Source organism: Anabas testudineus, chromosome 9, assembly GCF_900324465.2.
Source record: "Anabas testudineus chromosome 9, fAnaTes1.2, whole genome shotgun sequence".
In the NCBI taxonomy this organism is placed as follows: Eukaryota; Metazoa; Chordata; class Actinopteri; order Anabantiformes; family Anabantidae; genus Anabas; species Anabas testudineus.
The window spans coordinates 16971074-16995636 of NC_046618.1; the positions used below are offsets into that span (position 1 = coordinate 16971074).

The 24563-nt window shown below is 39.9% G+C and overlaps 1 protein-coding gene across 1 annotated transcript in view; it reads right to left on the reverse strand.

Annotated features, from left to right (window-relative positions):
* Window positions 1-24563, reverse strand: part of commd10 (COMM domain containing 10) — a 49251-nt gene that overhangs the window by 18480 nt on the left and 6208 nt on the right. The gene's annotated exons all lie outside the window — the stretch shown is intronic.

Below are 24563 nucleotides of genomic sequence, written 5' to 3' on the forward strand. Positions count from 1 at the left end.
CTATTAAGGCAACCTGAAAGTCTCTGACCGTGAACGTGCAAGACTGAATTACCTGTCTGTCTGTCTGTCCCCACATTTCTTTAATTCTCTGTCAGTTCTCTCTTTTACTCGCCCTGTTTTCACCACCTCTGTCACTCTCCTATTTTCCACTGCCCCTTGCTTCTCAAAAAGAGAACTGACTATGCTTTATTATATTATTTACAAGAATATGCTAGTGTTGCTTCTTTCTTCTCATTCCATAAGTCCCTCTACTACGGGCATCAACAAAGACAGACCACTGTCCTTCTACTTAGCCTGACACTAAAGGGGAAGAAGACCCTGTTGTGAACAGTATCCAGTCAACCTAGTCAACCTGCAAGCAGTGCGGGGAATTTTTTTTTAATAATATGCTCCTTCAACTACAGCACAGAAGAAAATAATAATAATAATATTGTTTATTTACCTTGAAAAACACGCTGGCTGTAATGCAGCCACTGCAACGCCTCTCTCTCTCAGTTCAGATTCAAAAGTCAAAGATCAAGAAGCAAGTTTAGCAACAAAGATTAATTAGTGTTTTGAAGAAGTGACTGCATTTTCCAAAAATCCAAAAGCCTCTCTAAAACCGTGATTAGGGATTTTCAAGCTTGTTGTTGAAATATGTGTAGACAGTGTGCAACAAATTCTTGTTAGCCTGTCCTTGACCCGTTTGTGTCTTTATCTTTAAGTCATAAACGCCACTGAAGTGTTTTTAACCTTTAGATTTACTGGGCCTAATTAGCGAAAGTACCTGTCATAAGAAGGCAAAAATATCCTGAGCCCCACTAGAAAAAACAAAACCTAACTTAAAGATGTGCCTAATTAGGTAAGTTATCTGCAACAGGAATCTTCCATAAGGGGACAATTAACTTTCCCAACCTCTAACTTTGTTATGCGACTTTTATACATTTCAGTCGTAATGTTTCTGCCCCATCTATCTACTGTTAAAATTAATAATCCTTTCAGTTTCAAGCCTACGATCAAAAACCACAAGAACAGGGAGGACACAAAAACCCCACAGAAAAGATGGGAGAGCAGTGTGGCAGATTGAAATCCACGATTTTCTAGCTCTGAAGCAAGAGTGCTAATCGCTCCATCATCATGTTGCCCTTTGTTTCTGACCCTCTTAAAAGAAAATATTTTAACCTTTCTAAGATGTTTAATTAGGAAGAGACCAGCCATCACATTATGCCCCATTAAATCACTGAGACTGAAGTTGCCCTGCATCATCTCCTTCTAGTTATACCAGCAACATGAATGATCCAAATTCAAACTGTAACACAAACATGAATTATTTTGACCTTTTTTTTTTTTTGCCCTAATAAGTGAAATGACTCAATGTAATTCAAATCTCACAATTAGAAGAAAAGTATGGGAGATCGATAGCTTAACCTTCCTTTCTTTCGTCCATGTCCCCCCACTGTTTTAAAATAATGCAGTTATGCACCTATTCATACAAAATGCTTTCTTCCCCCTCTGTCTAACCACATGCTACCGACACCTTCTCTTTCTCTTTGCTGGACTCTTGGGGTAAGGCTGATTATCTAAAGGTTGGCAGGGTTATTATTACCTACATAGTCTGGGCTGACTTTGGCCAGAAGGCAGTCAGAGCGAACAATGTGCTCGAGGCTAATGAGCTGTCTTTATGTGCTTCATAAAGGAAAGAATATGTGTCAAATGTCTATGAACTAAAGCTTGTTGAAACCACATTAAATGTACAGAGTCATTTTACACTTGGAAATATTTGGAGTCACAATTTCACGTGTTTCTCAGAAATTTATCGTTTGACAAAGTTTTAAAAGTAAAGAGGTATGAAGATTTCCTTCAAACGTTTAAAACTTTTGTATCCTTTGATATTTTGAATAATTTGTAAAAATTCTGAGCTGATTTTTAGAGGTATCCACTTGTTTAACCAGTAAGATCTTAGTGATGACTTAAATTAAACCAGATCACTAATGCACTGTGACACTAAAACACAAAGTCCCAAACTACAGAGACCTTTGGACTATGTAAATGTTGAAGGATTGTGGGAACATACATTGTTCTAATTCAATGTACAGCTGTTTTATAATACAATATTACAGTAATACAATACTATTAGGCATATTTTTTTCCACTTACTAACTCATGAATGAACTAACTACTCTACTGGCTACTACTACTGTTTTCTCCTTAAAACACCTGTATAGTATGTCAGTATGACTACAGACAGAATACAGAATTCAAAAATAAATTAACCATAGAGGCAGAAGAACTGCTGGCAGTGAGAACAGTGAATTACAGCATCATGAGCTCAACTGTGCTGTGAGGGTCAGTCACATGACACAATCACCTCTTATTACCTGAGGTGTCAGAGTCAGCATGGAACTGGAAATTAAAGCGAAAGCAAGAAATCGCTCTGACTTGTAGCCTTGTTCTGGAGTATTATAGGAATAGTATGACATTTTATAGGAAATACACTTTGGTTTTAGTCATTTTAGAGTGATTTATGTAGAGGTGAGCTGAGATTTCAACCATGTGCTTATCATAGGCGTATCAAAATTGTGACGTTGTGATGTTTTTAACAATTTTATCTAACCCCAAATGCAAAAGTAAACATAATTTCATGTCAGTGTCATTTAGACAAATTCACACAGGCACAATATTAGGATGCTATAAAACAATACATTCCTAAAGTAATATCCAACCTTGCAAAACAACATCCCAACATGTCTTTCAACATCTCACAGCGGGGAAAAAAAAACACTTATGAAAGCTTTGATTGTACTATATCCTTGAAGTGTGAAAAAGTAAATGAAGTCCAAGAAAAGAAAAAAAAAAAAACGATGGAAAAGCAGCTTCAGGTGTCACCCAGATTCCACAGTTATCTTCAAGTCTTTCATGACCAAATCAAAACATACCCAGTGTCTCTTGTCTTTGTTGTCAACACCTTTACTACCTTCCCCTGGCCCAGCTCCTCCATCCATCCATCAACCCTTGTTTTTCCTAACCTAAAAGCATGCACACACTTATGCACAGACTTATACACACACACACACACACACACACACACACACACACACACACACACACACACACACACACACACACACACACACTCATGCTTCATCCACACACAGATTACACAAATATTACACACACACCTACAAACACTAGTACCCACACTAACACGTAGCCACAGGACCACCTTTAACCCTTCCTGTCTCCACAACCAAGTCGTGACAGCCTCCAAGAGGCGCAGTCTGAAACGCCAGAGTTGTTTTTCCGCCACGCTTTCACTATCTCGGGTCAAACAGGCTTTCTGCTGAAGGAAGCTCATCATCTCGCAAACTTCGAAAAAAGGTCTGTGAAAGGTTTTCTGATGTTTCAAGTCAGGCTGCGTGCTGTCTCTCTCAAAAATAGATGACTTCTGTCGACTTAAGTGCCTCACTGAAAATGTGGTTCCAAACTGAACCTCGCCATTTACCTGCGGGGGTACGGTAAGGTGCCTTCCAACTTTAAAGCGCTTAGTGGTGCCTGTGTTAATAATAAACCAAACCCCATGTTACAGGTATGTGAACCAAACACTCAGCTTTAGATTAATGTGAGCTATTCTAGATCATTTCGAAAGTTTTAAAACTATGGCGAGATGAAAATCTGCCTTTAGATAGAATTAACTAAGTCTTAAACCACTAGTAACAAAGATGAACCCCTAAAAGGTGATGGTAGTGGTGTGTGTGTGTGTGTGTATGTGTGTGTGAGCGAGAGAGAGAGAATGAGAGAGAGAGAGGGAGGGAGGGAGGGAGAGACCGTCTCCCTTTGAGAACTTCTCCCATCCCTGCTGTGACTAAAAGGATTGTGGGGATTTTTGACATAATGGCAGAGAGAGAAAACTGCCTCGTTGGAAGCAACAGCCAAAAGGCAGAGGAGTTGTTGTTTTTTTATTTATTTTTTTTAAATCTTACCATCCCTACCCCACCTTCCTCTTTTTCTTTTTGCCTTCTTCCTCCTCTTCCTCCTCCTCCTCATAACCCTATCTCTTCATTCGGCTCTCCACACCGATGTCTTTTTAGAGGCTTCAGAGCCTGGGTGTCTTATCGAGGCTTCCCAGGTCTGCGGGCGAGGTTGAGGAGAAGCTACTGTCAACCCCACTCTCTGCTATCAGCCCCATGGCAGTCACAATGAGGCTGACATGAATACTCAAGCAAGAGCATTCACACAGATACACATGGAAATAAATGCACATGCACACACACACACACACACACACCCCCACACCGGTTTATCAAGCCCAAACAAAAGTCGGGTTTAGACTAGAGTCATTTTCCTACACAGATTTGGCAGAAAAAGAAAAATTGTGCTTAGTGGACATAATTGTAAAAATGCTTTCTGAAAACTGTCAAGAGGAACTAGACCAGTAAATAGAGACTGGGTAAAGCTTACAACAAGCTGACAGCTTATTCAAATAAGATGCTGAACACATCTAAATCCTACCCAGCCAGTGAAAGGCAATGCATATGAAGTGCATTATTGTCAAACTGATTTTAAGGACTAAATGATGATAGCATTGTTGGCTTTCTCCTATTCTCTCTTAAAAAAAAAAAAAACAACTATCTTGCTAAATGTGCCTTTGTTTTTAACTGTTACACAAACAATAATTATATTTCCATCTTTCTCCGACTATTAATAAATCAGCATAAATCGGCTACTTCAATCTTGTCATTTCACAGCCAGTTGTTACGTTTGTCAATCTAAGACAAAAACCTCATTGATAAACTGCCACTGTGTTTATTATTGTAGAGTGGTTAACCTAGAATGTGGAATGATTCACATCATCAGACACAAAATAAATATGTCAAAAAACATTCCTGCTAATCAAATGTACGTAAGATCGATGACAGACAGGACAGACAGACAGCGACAGGGAGAAACACATACTGTACATGCAGGTGGTTGTGTCCTTTGTCTATTGTTCTCCACTGCACTGCTGGTTTAAGTGGCAATTTGAACCTCAATGCTTTACCGTTTTTAATGAGTGACCCGGAAACCACATAAATAATAAATTAAACATTCCTTGTTAACAAGCTATAAAATGAAAACCTTGATGCCATGTTGCATGTGCATTTTGTAAAGGTTTGTGCCTTTGTAGAGGGTGTGTGCATTTCAAAGGAGCAAAAGAAGATGTGCTGTATCATAATGAAGAAATGAATTTTTGCACGTTAAAAATTGCTGCATGCAAATGAGCTCAAGTTTATCAGAAAGTATCAAAAACAGTGCAGGCATGCCAAAAAGACCATCTATCTATTTCTTACTGACATCACAGTTTCCCGGCGGAGAGAGCGTGTCATTAACATATATTAATATAAAGTGACTCTCATTTAAGTTAACTTTTTTAAAGGTAACCATTAGAAACTCCCCCAAACTCAAGGCTTTAAGTAATGTTAGATACTGTATGTTACACTTCCCCTTGGGGAAATTCATCCTCTTCATTTGACCCATCCAAGCTAATTGGAAACAGCAGGCACTCCCAGCACAGCACCCAGTCACCAAGTTGAGCTCCTTGGTCAAGGGCAACAGCAGGAGAGTTTCCAACATATAGCATTTTGGTGTGAGGGGCAAATGGCACATAGCGAGAAAAGCACTCAAATTAGATGACTTAAAAGATCACTTTTACAAAAATGTTATGCAAAAGAACATAGACTCTGTTAGTTTATGTTTTGCAAAGCTTGTCATGCTTTAGTTACTCTATTTGTTTTCCTTTTCCTCTATATGTATTCTGCATAATCAACAAGGTCCTCCATGTTCTCTATATGCTTATTTTAGAGCTCACAGATCCTGCTCAAACAGGGAATTTGAAATAGCAGAGACTTCATAACTTTCAGATTACTTCTCTGACAAACATGAAAAAGTACGCAATGCATTAAAATTGAGAATAAACACTGTCTTGGGGAGTTGAAGTGTGACATTTACCTCTGCTAACCTTTGTTTTCTGTGGATTTTCTCTCACAGCTGGGGCAAATTGAAACCCCAGCTGTTTTGATTCACATCAAGACCAGATGACAGGACACACACAACAGGATGGCAAGGAAGTCACCTGCAGGATGTACTCACTTAAAACAGTCAGTGAAGACGCTTGTGTGAAAAGGTGTGCAAGAGCAGCACTATCACTGTGTGTCTGCTACGTGTTCAAAAAAGAATGAGTATTAATATAAAGCATGTGTGTTGCTGCTTTTGTGTGTACACAGTTACGTATGTGTGTGATAAGGCCAAAGCCTCTGAAACATCGTTGCAGAAGATGTCTCGAAAAGTGGGTTGTGACACTTGTACCAGACTTAGAACAATGAGGATTATTTCTATACACCCACCACTAGCATGTTCCGGCCTATCTGACAAGCCGTCATCTTCAGCATTGTTCCCTCTGTGCTACTGAACAGTGACAAATAGTGCGAACAAAACTGTTTGTGTAGGAGAACACAGATATACTGCAGCACTTAATCTCTGCCATTGGCAATCAACTGAACAGCCAAATTAGAGCCATTTCGATTCAGTCTACCTACACTGGTATTACTATATCAAATACAGAACAGAAAGCCTCATCTTCACTGCCATGTATCTCAAATAGTAGTCCTTAACCATTCACGCAGGGCTAATGTTCAAAAGCTGTGCCAAGAGCCACTATACGTCTTAAAACAATAAGTCGGTTGTCCTTAACGCTACCAGGACAGTTTTATTTAGATTTCAGCAACACACACACATTATTCAAACTGAACATGAATTCAACCTTCAAGCTCTTGAACTGCCACCAAGTCACAGCTGGGAGCAACTTGGAAGGTTTTTAAAGTTGGTTTAAAATGTGGGGAGATATTCAGATCACTAGAGGGAATTATGGGGCTTCAGCTGTGTGTGTGTTTGTCTGCACTGCACATCTGTTTGCGCATGATGCTTGTACAACATGCAAGTGTGAGTGTCTGCACATGTATGTATGTATGTGTATGTGTGTGTGTGTGTGTGTGTGTGGCATCATTAGAGGAAGGTCAGTGTGACACTAGAAACACTACTTCATAAATAATGTAAAACGATACAGGAATTAGACTTTGTAATTATACCTCTCCACGGCACTATGGGGGCAGTGTGCATGCATGTACGTGTGTGCATTATGTGCACGTGTGTGTATGTTTATGTGCATTCGTATAATCTCTAATTAACTCCAAGAGAATAACAGTGGCTATTAAAGTGTTGCTTTAGTTACAGCTGGCGATGAAGAAGGCAGTGCAGGACTCCAAATGCCTCAGTTCATTAAAATATGTGTGGTTTTGTGTGTTTGTATGTGTGAATTAAAAACTCACAAAAGGAATACATGGGAGAAAGAATAAAAAGAAGAAATAAAGACAGAGAGAAATATGCATTCTCACAAGCGTATACTGTATTTGTATGAATGAGCACAAGTGAACAGCTCATGTTTATAAAGTGAGCCTGGCAGCTGAGTGTATGAGAGTGTTGCACTTGTAATCATATTCATCCCTGTTAGGTCAGCCACAGTTTATACTGCCACTTTCAATCTAGAAGCTTTGACTTAGCCTCAAACAGCACATGGTATTTGGCTGTTACTCTAATGACATTTAGCACTGACCGATAGTGACTACATGTCACTCCAATTAGAAGAAACACTCCCCTGTATGGCAAGCTGTTAGTCAAACCTCAACTCCTCCTTGCAAATTTGGGGATGAATTATTGAAAAGGGCAAAGCTGAGCACCTTGATGAGGTTGGCACATTCGACTGGCTGAATGGTCGAACTCACACAGCTTGACGAAAGAAGAAAAAGGCCACTGCTATCTTAGCACCTCAGAGCTTAGCTGGTGCGATAGCTTTGTCTGGAAGGGGGGCCTGATCACGCAACTGTGCATTTACCCTGAAAACACCACAGAAGTTATTATAGTCTAAATTTACAACCAAATGCTAACAGCTGTCCTCATGTGATTTATTAGATACAAAAAGAAGATTTAGTTATTACCATATTCTGTGAAGTCACATTTCTCCCAGGAGTGAAAAGTTCAATGTGTAGTTCAGAAAATGCTTCAGGCAGCAAATTATCTTCAGTGGGCATCAATAACATTTGGGTCTTTCAATAAAATGACAAATTAAAAACAGTTCAACAGCTCAAGATTAAAGTGAAAAGGTCTCAGCTGCTCAGTAGAGGTAGAAGATGGTTTTGTATTTGTGTCTTCGGTGTTAGAGTCAGATGTTGACCTGAATACCCATCAATAACTCCAACTAGCTGGCAAATTATACCAGCCACTTTCAATTAAACCAATGCTTCTCAACATTTTACTGTAAATGTGAGAATTCATCCTCAGTGAATCTGCACAAGTGAGTATTTTTTAATAAACAACATAATCATAGGATATGAAGAAATTGTGTAAAAATAAAGAAAGCAGTGGTACAGTATCATTTAAAATCGGCTTTTGGCAAAGTGAAATACTGCAGCAAATGGTGGCATAGACACAAAAACTGACTAAAAAAGAGAGAAAGAGTCAGCTGGACCATTGTGTGCCCATCATGCATAATGATAAATAATAAACATATTTGTTATCAATGGTAGACACAAGATAGCTAAACACAACAGCACCATATCAAACAATTCCTAAATGCATTTCTTGATTGTTTTCATATAGATTTTCCATTCAAATACGCATTGAGTGCCACTGCTACATTAACTTCAATGACTAAACCCAGCTGAAACAAATCGGATTTGCATTTTATTTTGTGCAATATTTCAAAAGCTAAACATAGCAGCTACACTGCCACCCAGATAACTAAACTGTTCAGTGCTGTTGCAATAGCTTCATAAAGTCCCTTTCAAGTGCGAGCATGAGTGTTTGAGAAGTAAAGAGTGTGTTAGCTGTCCTTTAGTGTTGATTGAAGCTGCTGATGACAGAACAGTGGCACTGGGTTCTTTTCTGTCATGCTCCCCAGGCCCATGACCCACCTAATTGGTTTTCAGTGCTTAAAAGACCCAACCATCAAAGCCTCAGCTGTCAGTTTGACTAGTTTCACTCTCGGATTCATTTCTCTATTATTTATAAATGACAAGAGAACTTTCTGAAATACACTCGAATAGAAGGATGAGAATCCAGACATGTAAACACAGACATATTCTGTACAGGACACACTCTTAGGTGATCACGCATGCACGCGTACGCCTCTTCTGCACTCGCACACAGCGAATGCACATTCAAAGGGAGACAAGTCAAACAGCACACCCTGACACAGCAAAGAGAATATATGACCAAAGGGGGCTGTATCAGCGTGTCTGCGTGTGCGTGTAAGTTTGTTTGAGAACGGCAAAGGAAGATGGACAGTGTGTGTTTGCATGTATGCGTTTGAGAAGTAGACAGACTGTGTGTGTGTGCGTGTGTGTGCGTGTGTGTGTTCGCGTTCAAAGCCTTCATATTTTGCCCCTGCACAGACTCTGCAGAACTGTTCTGACAGTGCATAAGTACAAACACTGAAACAAGTTCTGTGGGAGTTTTTATGCTCCCAACAATACAGAAAAGGCTCATGCTAGTGATCAAAGTTGTAGAATAACCCAGGGAAACATCACTGCATAATCCTAGCCATTAAAAATAGGTTCGTAATTTTTTGTTAAACTTCTGTTGCACGCAAAAATAAATGTCAAACACATAATGGACGTGGAGCTTAAACGTTAAATTTAAATCACACAAGCGTTTTGAAAACGAAGCCGGAAACAAAAACGCTACTGAGCTCTCAGTTGTCCTCAAAATGACTTTTGCAGCTCCACAAATAGGCCAAACGTCAAGAACTCATCAAATAGCTGAACAAACACCCTCCTGTTCAGCCTCTTTCACATCAAGATGTCAGCTAACATCTGAAGAAGAAGCCTTTCTTTCCTTTCCATGCATGCATCTGCAGCCATCTCTTATCCTATGTGCTCATTTCTGCATCACTACCCGGCTTACCTTATACCTATCTACCCTACCCTACCATCAAAGGTATACCAGATAGCACAGGGGATCAAGTCTGGCTTTATTTATGTTGGGGAGCTTGACAAAGCTATCAGCTCCAAACTGAACTTGATTTTTCTATTTTGATGGAAGTCCATCTTTACAAGACTGAATAAAGCTCAACCCAGGAGAGAATGTGGGTTCACCTATTTCCACCCACACATGTTCAGCTATGCACCTCAAAGACTGCGCACACACACACACACACACACACACACACACACACACACACACACACACACACACACACACACACACACACACACACACACACACACACACACACACACACATAAATAGACTATTTTATTCCAAGCTATGCTTCCTCTTTAGGGCACCAATCAAACATTCATAACAACTTGTCTTTGCACCTTCAACATTTTTTTTTTCTACCAGCCTGTCTGTTTCCTTTCTTCCTCACAATATTCTGAAAAAACTTATCACGATATGAGTTTTGTCAATATTGCACAGCAGCCTCTCTTTCATTCTCCCTCTCCACAGCGATAGTGATCCAAGTGATAAAGCCTGCCTCTATTATTAGCAGTGTAATAGAGGGCTGTGGTTGTAAGCATCTGACAAGGAGATGATAACAAAAGTGCTTACTCCTCCGTTCTCCCCGCGCTCCTCCTATATCATTTAGAAAACAGTCGCAGTGCAGCAGCAGATCATGGCCAGCTAATGGCCTTAGAATATTACTGCTGCCACAGTAAGCAACACTTAGCATTAGTCAATTTGTACAGACATTAAAAAAGAAAGAAAAAGGACGTCATTAAATTTGAGAATTTATCTGTTATCCCACGGCTCTACCATGCTCCGATAAATATTTTTGGTCATGCATAACAGCCAGATGCCAAATTAAGAAGAGAAATTACAGTAGGAGGCAGACCTGTCAGAGCTGTGGAGGCCCAGAGTTGCTTCAGGATTGAGCTTCCTATTATGGACTCACAGCTGCTTTGTTTGAGGTTTTGTGTTTTTAACAGTTCTCAAAAAAAAAAAAAAAAAAGTGTCTGATCTCCCCGAGAATGCCACTGGGTGCTTTTCCAGACACATTTATCATCTCGCTCAAATTGTAATCTTTGAAGAAGCTCCACATTTGACACCTGGTGACATCACAGAGTTGAGTGTAAGTTCACTCAGTTCAGGCTTTGGCGGAGTTAATTCATTTTGTTCTGGATGGTGTTTAAACAGAGGTGCAACAAGTAGAAACACCTTGAGTGGCGACGCTACTTAAAGGTTAATTCAACATTGTTACAAATTGGGTTCTCACCAGGTATGATAACAATGTGCTCATAAAAGCAACTGGTGACTTCTGGGAACCTCAAAGACATCGCTGCAATTAAGTCTGATGGGGAAAGAAACACATTAAGCACTCAGACGATTGAGGTTTTGAATGAGATTGTTGAAAACACTTTTTATTTGGAAGGAAAACAAAAGAGAGTGCATGTTAAATGTCTGTAATAACCAGGAGAGTATCTGTGGTTGTGCAAGAACAACCGCAGCAACAAGGGTAAGTTGTTGCGACATTCTCAGCTCTCAGATATTAGTCTGGTTTGCACAATGTTATTGTTAAGGATAGGAATTACAGTAAGAGCCATATTGTATGAACTGGAATTTCCATTTTAGGACCAATAGCACTGTATAAGTTCCATTAACACGCACAGGCGAGTAGACACCCACGCACAAGTCAACACAATGGAGTAGTATGGCAGAGAAGAAACAGAATGAACAGTGCCCAATTCACATCTCAGCAGATATCAAAACATACCATGGGCCATATCTCAGTTTGTGAAAATATGTGTGAAGACCTACTGCTGCGAATGTGTGCGAGTCTTCTTTATTGGTAAGATTAGACAAGACAGTAGAAAACATGACAGCACAAGCTTATCCCTATAGGCTGATGTGTGAATATGATTATTTTACTGAAAGTGTGCCTGTACTTGTATTGAGATGAGAGTCAATGTGTGTGTGTGTGTGTGTGTGTGTGTGTGTCTAACAGTCAGACAACACCAGGCAACCAAAGCCAGGGTCGATTTCCAGGGGTGTATGTATTTAGAGCACTGTGGGCGACTCAGAAAAGCATTCAGAACAAAAGGAACCGTTTTCCAGGATGCCACCTGATGTGTGTATGTTTTTCTGCTTGGTAGGGTTATTCTACTTGCATAAACACAGTTTTGGCTCAATTTGTATACATCAACATAAAATGTATGCTTTCCTGTATTCATGTGTGTGTCTGTGGTTCTGCATTGTGTCTATGATTCTCAAGTGTGTGTGTGTGTTCTGCCAAGCCTAAGAAAGTGACATATCAGCAGAGCTTCCTGTATCTATAATTCATAGCACAGGCTCTAAACAAAGAACAGAGTGTTCGGCTCCCATCAAACATGCTACGGGGGGAACCAGCACAGCTCCTAAAGCTGCAAACAAAATATAGCTGGAGAGTGCGAACCTGAAGCCAATAAGAGGTGCTGTGATATTAGAAAAGAGCACAGAGACTGACAGGCAGGCATGCTGACAGCCGCATCTGGAATAAGGGATACTATTTTCTCCCTGTCTCTTCTTTCCGCTTTGACAGATTTTCTCTGACCCATATTATCAGGAAGCAGACAGACAAAAATATAAACAGGTTTAAATATGACTCAGTGAGCTGTCCACACTGAAACAAAAGCTCTTTCAATGGCATCCCATTTTTCTTTTGTTGTGATACACACCTGTAATCACCTCGTGGTCACATGGAGGACAATCATGCAGTGTTTAGAAACTGCAGTTCAGAGGAATGATGCAGTATTTATAGCTTTGAGGTTTGTTTTGCCGCTACATGGGAAGAAGCTTGACACATTAGTCATACTCAGCACTTATCTTTGCTAAAGTATCTCGAACCTTTTTTAAAACATAAGGTGGAGCAGTAATCAAACAACCAGTCTGTTAACACCATAATGCTGAACACAACACAAAAAGGATTCAATGTATACAACTGTTCTAATATGATTAGTGGATTATTGACTGTTCACCAAGCTACGACTTTTTAAGATCCTTCAATACAAACTGAATTGTAAATGGTCAATAATGTCTAACATTTATTTATTGCCATTTATATGACATTATTTTCAGTACTTCTCAGCTGTATATAACAATAACAATCAATAATATGAAAACAGTTCACTAGAATTCCTTGGTTGCTAGTGCACGTGAAAGAAAATTCACAGGTAGTGCTGCTCTTAATGTTGACATGATGCGTTTCTGCAGCGTTTAACAGGAGATCCCACTTTGTAAACTTGATACAGTCAATGGGAGGCGCGGTTATGCCGGTTCCATAGGAACTATACTACATCTGCTCCTGTGAGCCCAAGTTTCGACACCTCCATTATCAACGGTTCATGCATCTACTGTAATTAAAATGCGACATACTGTTAATTGCAGGTGACATATTTGGTGCTCTAAACACAAAAATTGTCATGGGCTTTAGCTATCATTGTGACGTCTGCTCTAATTATCACCAGGTCGGGCAGATGGTGGGGTGTTGTTCATTAAGATGTAAAGAAAAACAGAGTGGAGAGACAGTAAAACAAGGCATGTCAAATACTAAAATAAGAAAGATGGGATATGTCAAGATAACACCAATATGAAATAGTGTTGATGTGGTAACGCCGGAGCGGGAAAAGTGGCTTTTTGTATATGACGGAGGGATAATTTTTTTTATCCATTCATATGTTGCTGTGACTCATCCTTTAGAGCAGCCAAAAATAGCTTTCTCACCAACTGCACACTCAGTATGTTCCTTCTCTAATTCATTCTCTTCAAATCAACCAGTGAGCAACAATCAGCGCTAGTGCGACAGAAGTTAGAGGAGCAGCAGAAAAGTTGTGAGCTCCGAACAGGTAGAAAAGTGTTGATGTGCACGACAGAAAAAACGAATTAGAACAAATGGTTCAGCTTAAAAATGTTGCCATGTCTGTTAGAGCATTTGTACTTATCCAAAGTCTGTAGCTACAGATTTGCAGCCACATACAGTAAATGCTGCAAACCATTATTTGTCCATTGTGGATTGCCTTAACCTGCATTATGTTCTCACACACCATAGTCCCTCCTACTGACATGCTTCTATTGCAGTAATAATAAAAAAAATGTTTAAGCATACAGAAGCTATTTTCATTCCTGAATCAATATCTGCTGCCACTGTTACTGTTCTGTTCACAGGACGGCTGTGTGTTTCTGAAAATGTAAACACTTTTCTTCTGTTTGTATTATATACAGTATATAACACAAAAATGTATGCTTGCAGTGTTGTCGGTGTAATCAAGCTGTTAGACGAAGGAAAGTAAAGACATTAGAGCGCAGTCAAACACAAAAACTGATCAGCAAGAACAAAAATTTAATTAAAGATGGAAAGAAGCAAATGAAAATTCTGATTTGTGGTTTCAAAGCACAACATACATAACACACATACAACATAATGTATAGCATGTTCTATGTGACTGGCACCTGGCTATGGAAAAATAAATGCCTGGAAATAGTGTGGTGCTTTCACATTGTTTGTTTACACCTCCCACACTTTCTAGATGAAGGGTGCAAACACTGCAAGGAGACAAAACATATTAAGCACCTAAAAAGTACCGAACGCTGAATTGGAATGACTCGAGTTGGCAGTTTATTCGTGTGCAGAGGGAGCTCTGCCTCTACGGACTATTTATCCGAGGCTTACTGTTTACAAGACGTTCAGCTCAACCCTCAAGCCTTTCAACTCGGAATTGAATTTAGGCCATGCCCACACCAAGGAGGATACATCTGATCCTTAAACATTTAAATCGGGTTTCTGGCGTGCTGACTAACATACTGTAGCCATTTTCAAAAACCTGGCTGTCCACATCAAAATATATAAACAATATGAAATTATCTAACAGCGGCCATATGAAAAACTGTGTTTAAATCCTAAAATATTTTCACAAAACCACTTCATAATTTTGATTCTATATGTGATAATGACGATTTTCCGTGGTAGCCTTTCAACAAACTTATTATACCGAGTAATAACGTAGGAAGTACTGTGACCGACACTATTCCCACGCTGGATTCAAGTAGCCTTTGTAGGCACAAGGGATTTATGGGAAACGTTGCAGTATGTAATGTCATGTATTTATTTTACATCACTGACATCAGCCTCAAGGTAACTAGCTGTTGGTATTGTACTCTGCTGTGTGGTGCTTATGAAACCAGATCATGGTTGCTTATGAGCAATTGGTTGCACTGTGAACACATAAACCAGTTGCTCTCCTGTTAAATTTCTTCACAATGTCGCTCCTCAACGGCTGTTTGATGTAGAATTAAAATGCCACTGGTGATTATCACCTGTAGCCACAGACTGTCATGACCAGATGTGATTTAAATACTATTTTTACATTACCATATCTTAACAAGGTAAAATGTAAATCCTTACAATCATTCTTTTATCCCATCGTAATATTTGTATTGTCAGGTAAATTAACAAGTATTTAATATTGATGTGGTTATAAATGCTACTTGTTAACCAGGGTTACATTAATGCTTGTCATGCTACATTGCAATCTTCATTACATCCCTATATTATATATACTGTCTAGAAGTTATCAGTGGATGTAAGACCAGCCTCTTCTAATGTATCTTCTCTAGAGACTTAGAGACTTAAACTTAAAGATCCAATTATTTGAGTGCTGGTATCAACAGATCATCATTTTTTATGACCCTATACGAGCTCCAGTTTGCTGCAGTAAAATCCAAACGATATTATTCATTATCATTTACTGTTTTAATATTAGCATACATTTCCTAATATTCATCCCTGGACTAAACCTAACCTAAATCTAAAATAAATCTGCATGTTTAAGGGCATCTAAATCAAGAAACTTGATGCTGTAGTGGCAGTGAGAGAAAGACACTCAACAGCTACAGTGCCAACATAAACAAGCCAAGGAACACGAGCCTTGTGTGAGCCATAACGGGATGATTATGGTGGTGGCAGCACGTTAAGACTGCCTGATATGGAGAGAGATGGAAGGTGCCACATCTCCTACCATCCTCGGCTGCCAAACCACTTTCAGGCAGGGCTGGGAAATGTTGTTCTAAGTGAAGAGCAGGCACCAAGGTACGGTACTGAATGCATGATGTGAACTAATATTACAGATTATGGCCCTTTTATTGTATTTTGCACATAGGCTTTAGGGTTTTTGGGTTTGATCAACAAACACCAAGTTTCTTTGTTCATGTTCACCTCAGAAGCTGCTTACTACAACATGACTCTGAGAAAGCATCTAAAAAAAAGCTGTGTCAAACCTTAATCTTCTAAATGTGTGGGGTGGCTTAAATAAAAGCTGTAGCTGGCCAACATCTTGTAGCGTGAGCTTTCACTTGCCATCGTTGTGCCAGGTTCTAGGATAAGTGGCACTCAACCCCTTCAGCCAAGGCCTCCATTTTGAAACAGTATGCATTTTAATGTATTAGGCTGGCACAAGGTTGGAGTGGGGGGTCATGGGCAACCGAGTTGTGTGTGTGTGTATGTAAAAGAGAGTTCTTGCACAAGACGAGTAACGGCTGCTATTCACAACTGTAAGGCCTGTTTTATCCACCATGTGGCAGAGCAACGAGATTGCCAAGGCAGCCGGCCTGTGCCCCCATGGTATGTAGACACTGTCGCTGCTATACACAAGGGGGGAGAGAGATGGGGGAGGAGTTAGATGGGTTTGTGTGTGAGAAAGAGCGATAAAGACAAGAGAGTGGGAGTCATGGAGAGTTTACAGTACAACTTGGAGGAGACAACATCAGCTACCCCTCCAAATAAAGCAAAAACATCTCACTAACCAACAACTCCAAGCCAGACATAAATATAGTGTCATCAGTAAACAAACTGTAGTTATGATATGAGACAATGATGTTTTCCATTTCTTTGCGGTGCTATTCACTTCATGCCAAAATAATTAGTCACTGCACTGAGCAATCGTTGGTTGGAAAATGAAAATAAAGCAGCAGAAGCTGGTATTAAATGTCTAAACAGATTTTTAAGTTTCGGTCTTTAATCAGATTTTGAATGATTTTAACCGTGTTTTTGTGCATTTTCACTGTATTTTATTAAGGAACTGTTCTTTTATGTCAGTTTGTGTTTAGACTACATTTGACATTTAAGGCATTTTAGTCCTTTTATAAAAATAAAAAAAGTACTGTAGAAAATGGTGTTGTTCGGTTGCCTGTTTCATTGGCATCTGTGGAAGTGACTTTTTTCAATCAATACGGCCACAATATGTGGTGCTTCTCTCACTTTACACTCATAACCACAAACTGAATTGTTTGAATTTAATTGTTTTATTCATAACCACCTACATACTATAACCGCTGCCAAAACCTACACTCAATACTGCGCCTGAACACATCCCGTGTAGACACTGATGACTAAAGCTGGTGCTCTGTTAACATGCTTCTATGATAATGCTGCCTACGTGGACATGGCATCAGAACCAGAACATGGGTATCACATCTGCATTGCTATCAAAATATCACGACTGATACTCAGTCCTATACAAATGCACGCCGCTTTGATCTTAAAGAGTAATTTCTAAAGCAATATTTTATCTTGGGAGAAAAGAAGCAATAAAATACTAATGTAACATCAAAGAGGTTGGGTGTTCAGTAAGACTCTGGTGACATTTTGTTGATACAGGCGGAGGAAGCACTCTGCGCCCTATCATTGCATGTCAGATGACAACAGTGCCAGGCTCCAAACCACTCATTAGAATCATTATTTCAAGGAAGCGAAGAGGCCTATGGCTCATATCCTTTCATTGCCGCTATATCCTGTCACAGTACGGTGCAAGGAGACAAAGACAACTGTTGTCTACATGAAATGCACAGCAATCCAGAAAAAAAAGAACAACAAACAATCAAAACAGAAACCACAAAACCAAATACCTAAACGTGTTTATGATGTGATAATGTAACTTTATTATTACAAATATTTGGCATTTGAATAAACCCCTGTCATTTATGCCATCTATGCCTATCAGCCAACTTTCACTGGAATGAATGGATGTGATTTGGCTCAATGCTTCTGCAATCAGTGCATCTTGTTTAAACTGAAATAGATTTTACACCCCAGCGTAGTTCAGCCAAGAGGCAGAGCAGCCTCTCTAAAGTAAACTCCCACAAAAAACTGGAAAAAAAAAAACACACACACTCACACACGCACATCTGAAAATCTCAGGCTTAAACACTCTTTTAGTATTGCTACTGGCTATGGCAAAATGGCACTACATTATGAGGGGATCAATAATTACTTCTCAAACAGAGTGTGAAACAAAACACAGGCCGAGTAACCAGATAGAAATAAAAGAAGCCGAACACAGGGGTGGGAGATGTGAGAATAAAAGAAGGATGTTAAAATGTTTAAATAGGAGCTGCAGTTGGATTTGCAATGTTGATGGCTTCCCTGTCTGGGTGTCAAGCATGTACCGTGGGTGTACTAAACAACATCCAAACATCCCCAAATCCCCCAGGCGCCTTTTGAGAGGCAAAAGAATCTGGGAAAGGAACTGGCGGAGAGAAACAGAAGTGGAGGTTAGGGGGAGAGGAGGTGGGTGGAAGAGAGAGATATAGAGAGTATGTAATAGGCAGAGAGAATCAATGGGTACCCCCAGAGCAAATGAAAGCCATGACATCATCGTATGGCAAGAAGCAAGGAGTGGGGTGGTGGGGAGCTCAGGGAGAGAGAGAGAAGGAATAGGGAGAGAGACGAGAGCACCCACAGTCACCCATTCTGCCTCTCGGGGCCCATCCTCTGAAATGGATAAGAGCTGAACAATGTGCTCTCAATGAATGGGATCCCAAATCCCACAGGAGGAAAAACAAATCACCAGTGGGAAAGGGGGAGGGCAAAGGGAGAGATGGAGAAAGAGACAGAGAGAGATGGAGGGAGAAAGGGAGACCCTCAAAAAGATGTGCACACAAAGCAACAAAGCATCTTGGGGCATGTAGAGCAAGGCAAGTAGAAACTGAGACAAAGCTGCCTTTGTCCGTCGTGGCTGGTGGGTGGCTTGGTGTGAAGGATTTGAACTTGGGAGCATTTACATCGCAGCTCTCCAATATATTGATCGGGCCATGTAATCCCTCAAATGATAAATGAAAAGGTTGGATCCAGCGTGTGGGAGGTAGTAACCGAGCTTTTACGTAACTTGTCAGGGGAAGCTTTGAGTCGCGCTCAAACCGTGCGCCTGCTGCCCGTGATGCCGTTTTGACTGAGACACGTGAGGCAGGGAGGGATGTCAGGGGAGCCTCTGATCACAGCACCTCCTCGCAGAAGTCAAAATGGGATGTTTAATTGCATTCCCCATCACACAGTGTTAATAAATAAAGCCACAGCCTTTACTTGGAGGGCTCAATATGTGTGTGTGTGTGTGTGTGTGTGTGTGTGTGTGTGTGTGTGTGTGTGTGTGTGTGTGTGTGTGTGTGTGTGAGTGTGTGTGCTTTCAAACAAAGAGCGGCCATTCCTCCGTGATTACAGCACTGGCGCTGTAAGCCAGAACAGAGAAAATAAATTAGAATCACAGGAAGAAAAGTCTTTCATGTCTGATGCTTTGATAACACAAACAAGCAGGTTCCCACAAACTAGAATTAGTTGGCTTATAATTTGGAGCTAGCTGGGGACAACTTGACACAAAAAATTTCAAACAATGCAAGATTCGCTCATGAATAAGTCACAAATAAAAGAAAGGAAAGACAGAACTGCGTTGTGACATTTATTTTTGGGATCAATAAATAAGAAAGATGCTGGAAAAAGAATCTGAGCATGTGTGTTGAGGAAGAATAATGCAAATGTGAAAGTGTCAAAGATGCTGCTAGATTGATCTAGCAGAAATATTCAGAAGCACTTGTGTATGAATGAGCACAATTAGCAGCAGGGCTTCTATAAAGCTTTCAGACACTCATCACTCATAAGAAATTTGAAAGATACAGCTGGAGCTATTCTTAAAGTCACACATTTACTGAAAGATTACTGAACTAATCTGGCACCATATCCACCAAGAGCAGCAGTCTTTGGGGAAAAAATGTATTATTTGCTCTTTTCGGGAGCTGCGAGAAATCTCCAGTTGACAGACGGGAGTTTTGTGTTTCAATACACTGATTTCCGTCGTACTGTTCGATATTCAGTAGAGAACAGTGCACAGTTAAGATGCTTTTTAACTTGATTGGTGGTGCAAAGAGAAATGAGACAATCCCTACGAGTGGGGAAGAAGCTGAAGTTACCCGGAGCCAAGCAGCGTAGTGTATCGTCACCAGCTCAGAGGCGATGACCCTGATATCTAATCTCTGAAGTACTGTTTGAAGGAGTAAGACGGCCATTATTTGACTATCACTTAATATTTAAACTTCTTGTTATTATTATACTTATTATTAACTTTCTGTCAATCAACTGAGCAAGTAGTCGTTTCAGCATTAAGAGGACATGGACCCGAGTGTTATCTCCTTAATAAAAGTGCCACAAAAGTCTACAAAGTCATTCCCAATCTCATTATCAAAAGTTCAGTGTCATATCAAGTTAAGCAGAGGTCCCTACTCTGAAAAAAAAGTGGCCCTCGCTCATAAATTTTGATTGAACATTCGAGGGACGGAGGAGAATTTCTTCAGTAAAATGTTCCCTTTTGCGGGTTGAAACTGCATGTCGAAGTGACATTAGCTCACTAGCTCTTACCACGTGTCTTGGCAGCCAAGTGTGTTTACAATAAATATTGAAATCTGTGGTGGATGCTTTGCAAGTGGATGTTCTGTATTATAAATGTCACCCTACCCTTGGTCGACAGAGCAGTGGCTCATTCTAATGCCACAGGACAGAGACACAGAGACAGAGAGAGACACCACAACTGGCAAGGGATTTCAACTTTTAGACTCATTAAAGCGACATCAGAGAGACTGCTTGCGTGTTTATGAATAAAAAGGAGGGATCCTGTGGAGAAAGAGGGCTGAGATGACAGTGGTAAAGGTAGAAAAAAGGACAGCACAGAAAGAGAACCAGCCAGTCTCTGGATATCAATTCATGCATACTAATCAATTATTTCATTTCAATGGTTGGTGGTCCCTAGAAACTGAGAAAAACACTTTCTGCTCTTTATGTATCTGGATATCTTTGCTTTTTTTTGTAAAGTAATACATAGTTTAAACCTCTACATGTCTCTGAAAAGGTTACAAATCACTCCTGGTGCTCGCTGATACAGTAGCAGAACTGTGTAACCTTTCATAAGCGGTCATGATGTGACTTTTACATCTTGTTTACAGACCGAAAAGTTTGGGAACCACTGAGCTAGATAACTCTTTTTCTGCAGCGCTAGTACTTTGCTCTACATGACGTGTGGTGCCTGACTGTTTCATATTTCTGGAACAAGGGAGCTTTTTTTTTTTAATGTCAGATCAATGATAGTGCCCACAGCCACATCTGTCTTCACCCTAACAAATGATTTATCAATGCTCGTGGCCAGTATTTACAACAACAAACACAAACTGTGCTAGTACTTTGACGAATATGTTATCCACTCAATAAAAGCCTCCTCATCATCCTCATCATCGCTCCTAGCTTTTATTTCTGTGGCCTATTTGTCTATTTTTTTCTTTTTGTTATTTTCAATATTAAGTTGTCTTAATACCACTGAACGGCTATTTACTGTACTACACTGCTTATCCATCCCAAAATGCTAGCTTGCTAAACACTGGGTGTCAGAAATACATAATGGTTAGAAAGACATCCACTCATTCAGGCTTTCACCACTTAAGTTTGTTTTATGCCATTGTAGAGAATTGTGCTGTGTGATTTCTTTTGGCAAACCAGAAATCCATGAAAACAATCAATTTTTTCTCCGATTTGATCTTTTTATCTTCATCTTTCTTGGATAACCTTTGTGAGGCATATTCCGAAATCTCTTAAGCAAGATATACTGAGCAGAAAAAAAGGAGGAAACAGCAATTTAAAAATAATGGCAAAGAAGACATGTACACATATGAGCAGCCAAAAAAAGAAGAAAGCACACAACCACCAGGTACTGGGCAGAAAGCCACTGACTGCTGTTTTTAGCTGCTTCTTATGAAGCACAGCTTCAGCCCACAAAGACCAAACCTCTACGGATAGTACACCTCTGAATTAATATTGGTAGATTGTGTACTTTTATTTATTTATGCCTGTGCAGCTGGTAAAGAACAAAAAACCTAAAATACAGATAACAGCGCACATTGCTGCGTTACTGTTCTGATGAATGGAAAACCTGATCAAACCATTAATATCTGTAAATGCCTGAGGCAAAGAAACCTCCCGTACATACCACTCCTATTATCTCTGCCACATATACTGAAATGCACTGCTGCCCTTACTCTGTACTTTGCCCACAGTGAGTTTCAAGGTAAGTTTGCACAAATCTCACAGTTCTTTCTGTCATGTGTCATTTTGTTGTCTCCTTCTCGTCCTTTGCTTCATCTTCTTCCTCTCTCAGTGTCACACTTTTGTTGTGGCTCTTCTGTTTCCCTCATCTTATTTCTATTTTTCGTCCTTCCTATCACCTTCTGCTGCATCCCCGTCTCTTTCCTTCTATCTCACGCTTAGATCCTGTTTCTGTGTCTAACCTTTTTTCTTCTGACAGCAGATCACTTATGTCTTTTTCCATTTCAGATGCTTCTCCTCTGGGATAACACAGAAAGATGCAACAGGTCTTATGTCATAGCTACATTGACTGAGGCCATTTGCACCAGTCCTTGAGAGAAAAAAATAGAGATTTCACTGTTGTAACATTAAGGGGAAGTTGTGAGGACATACAGTGATTCACAGTTTTCTTGTAGGAAACAGCAGCTTTCCACTAAACCTGATACAGAGCCACTTTAGGCAAACAGAGGATCCCGTGGGTGAGGACACTGCTGCTGCATGGAAGCAGAAACAGTGATCTATAATTTCAATACAGATCCTGAGTCCACACATTAAGGAGGCCGAGGACAAAATATGAGAAAACCTCCCTTGACAGTAAATATTTCAACGAAAGCAGTAAAAATTATCTTTAAAAAAACAAACTGTCAACTAATTTCTCCAAATATGTCTTGTAACATCTCATCCACTGTAGTGCAGATGTACTGCATGTCACATATTGTTTGGTGAAGGAGATGTGAAGCTCTCTGGCAGTCCTTCTCCTCCTCAGGGAGAGTGCTAATGAAGCAGGAGGCTGGTCAGATGGGAGAGTCTCTAACTCTCCACTTGGGTTCCAAGCAATCAATAATATACGGACAGCCATGGCCTTCCTCTTTTCCATTTTGTTTTCTTTCTGCTCTTTATTTTCATTATTTTGCTCCATTTGCCCTTTCCCTTATATCTCCCCTCCCCTGTCCTCTGACACCTTAAATCCTCTAATTTCTCCCATTTGCAGTTTTACCCCAACTCTTCCTCTCTCTTCTAAAGAGTTAGCAGTGAGGGTGTCATAAATCTGTGATGTAATTAGTTTGACACTTGAAGCTGAATTTCATTTCTATTTGCAACTAAATTACTTCTCAGTCACTGCAGTGTTTTGACATTACAGAAGTTGTGCTGCGCAATTCTCAGAGAATTTGAAATAAAAAAAACAAACTTACTGTCAGGAAACTCAGAAAACACAGATGGAAATTTTAAAAAAGCCTGCACACTCAAAGTGCCTTAGAACAAAGTTAAAAGAGGTATCCTATCAATCTCTCAGATAGTTTACTGCCAGAGAGACAGGTTCCCACTTGTGAGACAACAGTGCCCCCTGCAGTTCATCAAAGGACGTGAAGCTCAGTAATGTTCTCTGAAGTTGATTTCTCTACACTTTTAACCAGCCTTGTTTTAGCCCCGCAGCTATCTCCTCCCACAAGGGGAATTGTGTAAGTGGATTTAAATAAATTAATGCCTTTTTTGCTAGCCCGGGGAAAACACTGCAGAAGATCGTCCAAAATAAAAAAAAACGTCTTCTATTGCGTTCATAAAGATAAAGAAAAAACATATATTTTCTCTAGTTCTCGCCTATAGGCCTAGATTTAAGACGGCAGCGATTTGAATATGTCATGCCTAATTCCATGTTTAGGCTTAGGAGGCATTCTTGAGGGACTGAATACAAAGCAGTGCGCCAGAAAGACACTTAACTAGTCAGCTGGAACAACCCTATCCGGGCTCAGCGGATAATCAATCCCACCATTTTGTGACAAAAACTGCTTTTAAAGAAACCAGTCAATTGCCTAAAGGCCATAACTAAAATTTTCAGTATCCATGTCAACAAACAGAAATCCTTTGTGGCATTACAATCTGCAGAATATATTTCAAAAAATCTGTCAAAACATCACTTGATTAACCTTATCTCGCTAGACGTGTTCATATTTGAGGTTGTTAGAAGAATCAAAACATGAGATAAGATATTTCAAACAAATCACAAACATTAAAGGGTGAAAATCATTTAAAGTAAAACAGAAAACAGCCTTCTGCTACAGCTAGAGAGCAAGCCTCCTCCCAGTGGAACAGAAAGAAATGAGCGAGGGAGACTCATGAGGCTATTGGCTATTAG